General features: G+C 45.9%; 1 long non-coding RNA gene across 1 annotated transcript; it reads left to right on the forward strand.

Moving 5' to 3' along the window:
- Nucleotides 1–413: 413 nt before the first annotated feature.
- On the forward strand, nt 414–6282 carry LOC135980105 (uncharacterized). The gene is made up of 3 exons (XR_010597332.1): nt 414–602; nt 2716–2802; nt 6116–6282. It is a non-coding gene; the product is annotated as an uncharacterized LOC135980105 (long non-coding RNA).
- Nucleotides 6283–6981: the final 699 nt, after the last annotated feature.

Raw genomic sequence — 6981 nt, forward strand, 5'->3', positions numbered from 1 at the left:
ATACCCCTAATCAACATTATTATACCTGCAAAAGATTCTAGTGTAGATCTGGTTTAAGTGTTAGTTGTCCCTTCTGTAAAATGGAGATGATAATAATATTAATCCACGGATGAAAAGCTCTTTAACTTCTTCAGAAGGAAGATGTGGTACATGTGAAGTGCTATTATTACTCAGAGGAACTGGAATAACCTCATATTTGAAGGGACACAAAGTTTCTAACTTGTTTTGTAAATCAGGAAATAAGTGGGGTAAAACATTATGTTCTTATACTGGGCTGTACTGCTCTATGGGGCCCTGTAGCAAAGAGACGTGGCCTCCTTCAGAGATTGACAGAGAGGGAGGGCCAGACCGCCCCTGGTGGGCGGAACTAGGAAACAGAGGGGCGGGACAGGAAATATAATAGGTGGGTGCTGTAGGGCAGTCAGGAGGCAGCTGCCCAAAGAGGTGGATGTGTTCTCCCACTACTGATGCAGGAGGCTGCAGAAAACTCCAGTTACCCTGAAAACTTGCCCAAGCTGCTAGACCTGACTGATGCTTAAGAGCTGCTGGGATTGCCACTGGCTGTATACCCCCAGGAGATGGAGGATGAACCTGGGGTTCAGGTACACCCTGAGGGAGGGGAGAAAGGAGCCCAGCAATAGCCAACTGCAGTCTGGCTGCAGGAGCATCTGAAATGCGGTCAGTGTGTTGCAGTGGGATTCCCTGTTGATCCAGTGGCAGACCTCTCTGTTGCTGTTAGCGCCCTGAGTTGGGACACAGTGGAGTTGGGCAGGCCTGTGTCCCCCTACCCCTGCTGACCCACCATTGGGGTGGCAGTACTCCCCCTCTTCAGGCCCAGAGGCCTGTGCTTGTCTGGCTCCCACTAGAGCCAGGACAAGAGATTATACCTGCACACCTGACCACTGGTTGGTGGGCTAGACACTTTGGTGGGTGCCTGACCCCTGGCTTGGGGTGGGGGAGAGTGGCCCTAGACTGCGTTTGGTACCCTGCCCCGTCTGAGGGCCTGGGTTCCTGACTATGCCCTGCCTAAGGGTTGGGCTTTAGACTGCTTGATGCCCTGCCCTGCCTGAGGGCTTTGGCCCCTGAACCTCTTCTCTCTCGCTGGTGGGATCGAGCACTGAGACTGGTAACTTCCCCATTATTTTAGACCAGTACTGGACAACCTGCAGCTCCCATTGGCTGGGAATGGTGAACCATGGCCACTGTGAGCAGCTATGCAAATGTAAACAAATGGTCTGGTGGCCTGCCAGCTGATTACCCTGACAGACTGTGTGTGGCCATCAGGTTGCCCACAACTGTCTTAGACTGCCCTTCAAGGAGGAGTGACAGCAAAGAGGTGTGGCCTCTCTCAGAGATTGACAGCCAGGGAGGACCCCCCCCACACACACCTCCATGCCCCTTTGCACTGGTCCATCAGCACAAACAGGCCAGAAACTTGACAGAACTGGCCAGATGGGATTTCTCCAGTGTAAGGGAAATCCCCAAAGAACCTACAGCTGCCACAGGGGCTTCCTTCAGCCTGTGCCACCTCTGCCTCACCTGCATGCTGGGGGAGCTCTTGTGGAACCCAGCTCTGCATTGTGTACCCTCTGTGTAAGTCTCAGAATGCTCCCCCTCCTGCATTTTCTTACACTTAAAGAGGCAGTACTCAGAAAACAGAACCCAAGCTGCATTCTCCACAATAAGTATGTATTTAAAAATCCAACTACCGACACTAAGGGTTGGGGAACTGACCTGACCTTCCACCCAAACTCACACCTAGCCTTCCTGCCAGTTCAGAAATATCTGGATAGCCATTTTCATTCTTGCTTGCCTCTATACCAGGCTCCAGTGACCACTGGAAGTGGTAATGCCTAAATGCCATGAGACCAGCTCATCAGAAGCAAAGAGTACTTTAAATCTGCTGGCAAGCCATGCAGATCCTAGTGCTCCCACACACAGGGCTGTTCCACAGTGTGCTGTTCCCTGATCTCCCCTGCTTCAGAAGCCATGGTACCAAAGCTGTAGGATGGGCATTAATGCTGACTGTCTTAGCATTATCTTGCAGGTTTGCTGGGGCTGTTCTTCAGCTCGGCCCCCTCTCCCATCCAATGGTTGTTCTTTAGCCCAAAGTTGTGGAGCCCCATGTGCACGATGCTCATGTTATAAGGCATCCAGGGGCTTAGAGGAAGGGAGGGAGGCTCCTTTGACGTTGTATGTGAAATAACCTAACTTGAGCTGTTTTCACCCCATCTGAGTTTAGAAGCAGGGTTACAAAGATGATGTGGCCCAGGTTGTCTATCTGCTACTGAAAGGATTTACAATAAAAATACTGATAAGTCCAGTAAAAGGAAGCAGTTATTCTCCCCTCCAGAAAAGAATGCATTTTAATTATTGAAGTCCATCAATTAATTGATCTGCCCATTGTGTATTTATTCCTTTGTGGCTCCCTGAGAACAAGACTAGATACTGGGAATGAGGAAGGGTTTTGTTACAAAAGGAGAGGGTGGTTAATTTTTGACAGCAGGCAATGAGAAAGTTATGTTTGTATAATAGTCAAGTCACTCTCTGTGCCGTGGCTCACTCACCGGCATGTCATCACCTTTGTGAGAAGTGTCAATAAATATTACACAAGTACCTCTTTCTAAGCACAAAACTCCTACTGGGGGAATTCCCAGAGCCCCTTATAAAAGGGATCCCGCTGACCTTTCTCCATCATATCTGTTTGCTGAGAAGATGAAGTGTGAAAACTTGGCTGTGCTGCTGGTCTTTCTACAAAATGCCATTGCATTGAATGCAGCCAGCACCATGCTCCAGAATGTGGTAAGATGCATATTATGACTTTCACAGGTTCTAATGTATTCCTTTTTCCTCCCGCTATTCAGGTTGGGAGAATATTTTAAAATTGAGGCAAGTTTTCAGATCTCCACTTGTTCTGTGGGCTCTCTGCATGTAGCAAGTGTAAAATATCACCTTTAATAAATGTCCTGGGACTTAATTATAAATTTGAAAACAAATTACACTGTTTTAAAAACAGCCAAATTCTGTTTTTGGTTAGGCAAATGCAACTCCCATTGAGAATCTGACTAGTTTAAATGCAAAATGCAAGTTGAAATTAATTAGCTGTGGTTTATACTTGAGACTAACTCAATCCAAAACCACAGGTGCAAACACCCCTCATCCTTTGGAGTGTTCTAGATCTGGATTTAGATCTCAGGTTCATTTGCCCAGCACTTTGAAAACACAATGCACTATATGAGTTTTAGGTGATACTATCAATGCAGTCTCTTGGTCTAATAGGCCTTGTAGTGCTGGGACTTAGATAGTGAACTCAGCATCTAAGGGGAGGGAATGTTTTTCACTACAGCATCCTTAAGCAGTGGCAATTCCTGGTGGTAAGAATCAAGGCTGAAGTGTAAATATATAATAAGCTGGGGATGGGGGAATTTAGAATGTCAAGAATTTCTCATTATGCTCACCCTTGGGTAAACCATAATTTGTGCAGATATTTGTAAAATTTATGATGATCCTTGTAACTCTGCTGTTAATCACTATCAATCCCCCTGTACAACACGATCAGGGGGCCAGACCAATGGCCGCATACATCACCTTTTTGACAAGCTGGCACAAACTCCCCTGTTTTCTCTGAATCTATTTAATCAAGTGGCCTTTTTCCTGCCATCTTCCAGTTCCTCAGCTGTCCAAATGGCTGTTTTAGGGGCTGGGGGATGAGGGAGCAGGTGATGGGGATGCAGCAGCATGAGGCTCTGAACAGGTTCTTGGATGGAGTACGAGGAGGCATGCTGAGGAAGCTGGCTAAAACTGGGGCTCCAGAGCACTGTCAGAATGGAGTTCTGCTTCAGTGCGGCTTTGAAGTTGTGCAGCTGGGGATGACCCCTGCCATGCAGAGCTCCTGCAGGAATGGAGCACTGCTCTTGTATGGCTGACTAGCAGCTACCTCCGTGTGCAAGCCCCTTCCTGCCCCACACGCCTTTAGTTTAATCACCCCATTTGATGCACAGTTTATCAAATGGTTTTGCAAGCACTGGAGATTGCCATGGTTCCCATTCGGTGGAGCTCGGCTGTGTACATTGGTGGGCTGCATCCCCGCGGTATAGTGTGTTGCAGGGCCGGCTCTGGCTTTTTTGCTGCCCCAGGCAAAAAAGCCTCCCCCCGCCCCCCGGCGGGGAGCGCAGCAGGGGAGGGCAGCGAGCACGGCTGCGGCCCTGCTCTCCCCGGCCGGCCGGAGCGCCGGGGCAGGGCGGAGAGCCCGGCCGCGGCCCCGCTCTCCTCAGCCGGCCGGAGCGCCACCACCCTCCAGGTGCCACCCCAAGCACATGCTTGGTAGGCTGGTGCCTGGAGCCGGCCCTGGTGTCTTGTGCAGTACATGGGACCTTGATTACTGTAGACTCCCAGGGATGCATGTTGAGATTCAAGAGTAACATCCAATCTTGCCAGTGCTATGGAGGGATAGGACCTGAAACCTTATTCCATAAGATGGCAGTGAGATGGTATATATTACTTGAACATGAATAATGCACATTGTTTTGGACAGACTGAGCATCTGCAGCCGTTCATTGATCACATGTAGCTTTTTTTTCAAGGGAAGGACTCCATGAAACAGCATTGTACCAGAAGAAACATTAACTGTCTCAGCAGTCAGTCGGAAATCCCAATCAACGTTAGAGCTGCTGGAGATGGCTCCTTTAAAATCAAAGTTTCAAAATATTGAGGAATCTGGACTGCTGTTTGGATGTTGGGAGTGGGAAAGGGGGTCATGATAGTGAGTTGCGTTGTAATAGGCGTTTGTTTCCTTTCCAGTCTACACCTTTCTCCCCTGTTGGAATAGACACTCTTAGAATAATTTTAAAAGTAGTTTGGTGGGTTTCTGATATTTAAATCCACTTTTTAAAAAGTTCTCAATTTAATAAATTAAGATCTAGATAAAGGGCAGTTTGTAATCTGTATCAGGGATTAAAAAAGTACCACAACCAAGCTAGCACAAATGGGGGCCTTATCAAAGGTAAGTACAATAACCATATTTGTCTGTTCGTTGGATATTTTCCTCTGCTCCTTTTTTCACTGTTCCTGCTAAGCAGAATGCAAATCCAGTAATGTGGGGAGTCTGAGGCTGACAATTTCAAAAGCACCTAAGGGACTTTTTTAATAGTGACCTAGGCCCAGATTTTTAAAAGCTATTTAAGCACTGCAGCACTCTGTTGTAATGCCGAACCAAGTTGGTGTCAATTCCCTTTTCAAAAGGATTTAGGCTTATAGGAGCGCAACTATAGGGGTTGTGTTAATCCAATAAAAAGCACAGTGTGGAACAGAAGCCTGTTTCTCTCACTTCATTAGAAGTGGACAAATTTAGTCATGGTACAAAACTACTTATAAAAACAATATTCAACAGCCAATATTTTATTATTTTTTTAACTCTAGCTGCCCCAAGTAAAAAACTTTGTTTATACCCCTGTGCGCTGATGGAGAGAGCAGTGATGCATGGCCATGACTCCACTCAGTACCCTGCAGTAGAAGGCATACCAGCTACTGCAGGTTGGGGGAGTTTTAAAGTCTTCAGCTCTCCTGTTTACCAGGGCTGGCTGAAAAATATCAAATGAAACATTCCCAGTGAGGAAAACAGGGTTTAGTCAAAATCAAAAGTTTCCATGAAAATTGGTCTAATTTCTGTGGCTTCTTCCATCAGTGAAGTACAAACAAAACTTTGTAAGGTGCTTTGAAATTAATGGACTACAATCACTAAGTGGCCCTGTTGCAAAGACCATTAAAAGCAATGACTCCCTATAAGATTTAATATTTCCTGCTCTGCCATTTACTGACTCACTGTCTGATTTTAGAAAAATCACTTCACTTTCCTGTACCTCCATTTTTCCAGTGTTAAAATGGTTATAGTATTTAACTACCTCTATAGGGGTGTGGTGAAGTTTAATGAATTGATATAGGAAAATACTTTGAGTTCATAGGAAGAAATTATTACAACTTAATATTGACCCTGAATGCATTTATTATGATCACAGCTTAACTTTTCCCCTGCTTGGGGACTGCCAGTCCTTTGCTGTTGATTCCTAGTAGCATATTGACTATTTATTTGCTTTCTGAAACCAACTTGTTCTTACAGCCATTTGCCAATGTGACCGGCTCTTTGAATGACAATGGAGTGTGCCAATGCTCAGTGTACCTGCCAGACACCGTGTTTCCTGTGCAGAAGGTCGAGATTCTGGAAATCACAGCCCAAGTGCTTTCTGAGAAATTTGAAAGAACTTACTAAAGTAAGGATTTTTGGTTTTTATTTTTTTAAAAGCTGACCAGTCCTATTTTTAGTGAATGTGAAACAGTCCAACAGTCAGAACTTTGCAGGGCCTGTCTTCAAGCAACTGCAGTGAGGGGCATATAAAAATCACAAGGAAAAGGGTGATTAAACATAAAATGTTCAATATTGTAGCATGTAAGCAGGGCCTTATAATATGAGTTTCGAGTATCCTCAGGCCTCATTCCTGGGCCTATAGGCACATGGTGTTCTTTGAGGGATGGAGGAAGCACTTTGCTTCTCTTTATGAACCATGGAACAGTCTTGTTGGCCTGTAATTGCTATATACAGTTACAGAGGAAGCCATGATTCCTGCTCCCTCCTGTGGTACTTTTATGTAACCAGCATATGGGAGGGAATGAAGGAAAAGAGCAAATGTCAGCTCAGCCCAGGCTGAAGCGTGGGAAAAATCCACCACCTGACCCCCTCCATTCCCTTAACAGTTGAAAAAAATCAATTTTCTCTGTCAACATTTGATGCTCTAGCAATGACTACTGGATTATGCATTTTAGTTAAAGACCAACTCTTTACCCTTACACTGCTTTCCTTCCTTGTTACAAGGATTCAGATCCATTCTCTTCTCTCCCCCCTCCCTCCCTTCCACCGCCAAGAAAAAAACAAAACAGGCAAAACTAGGGGCTACTGTGGTTTCTCCAGAGAAGGAGAACCTGCATTTG

The sequence above is a fragment of the Chrysemys picta genome, unplaced genomic scaffold (genome assembly GCF_011386835.1).
Source record: "Chrysemys picta bellii isolate R12L10 unplaced genomic scaffold, ASM1138683v2 scaf1844, whole genome shotgun sequence".
Taxonomy (NCBI): domain Eukaryota; kingdom Metazoa; phylum Chordata; order Testudines; family Emydidae; genus Chrysemys; species Chrysemys picta.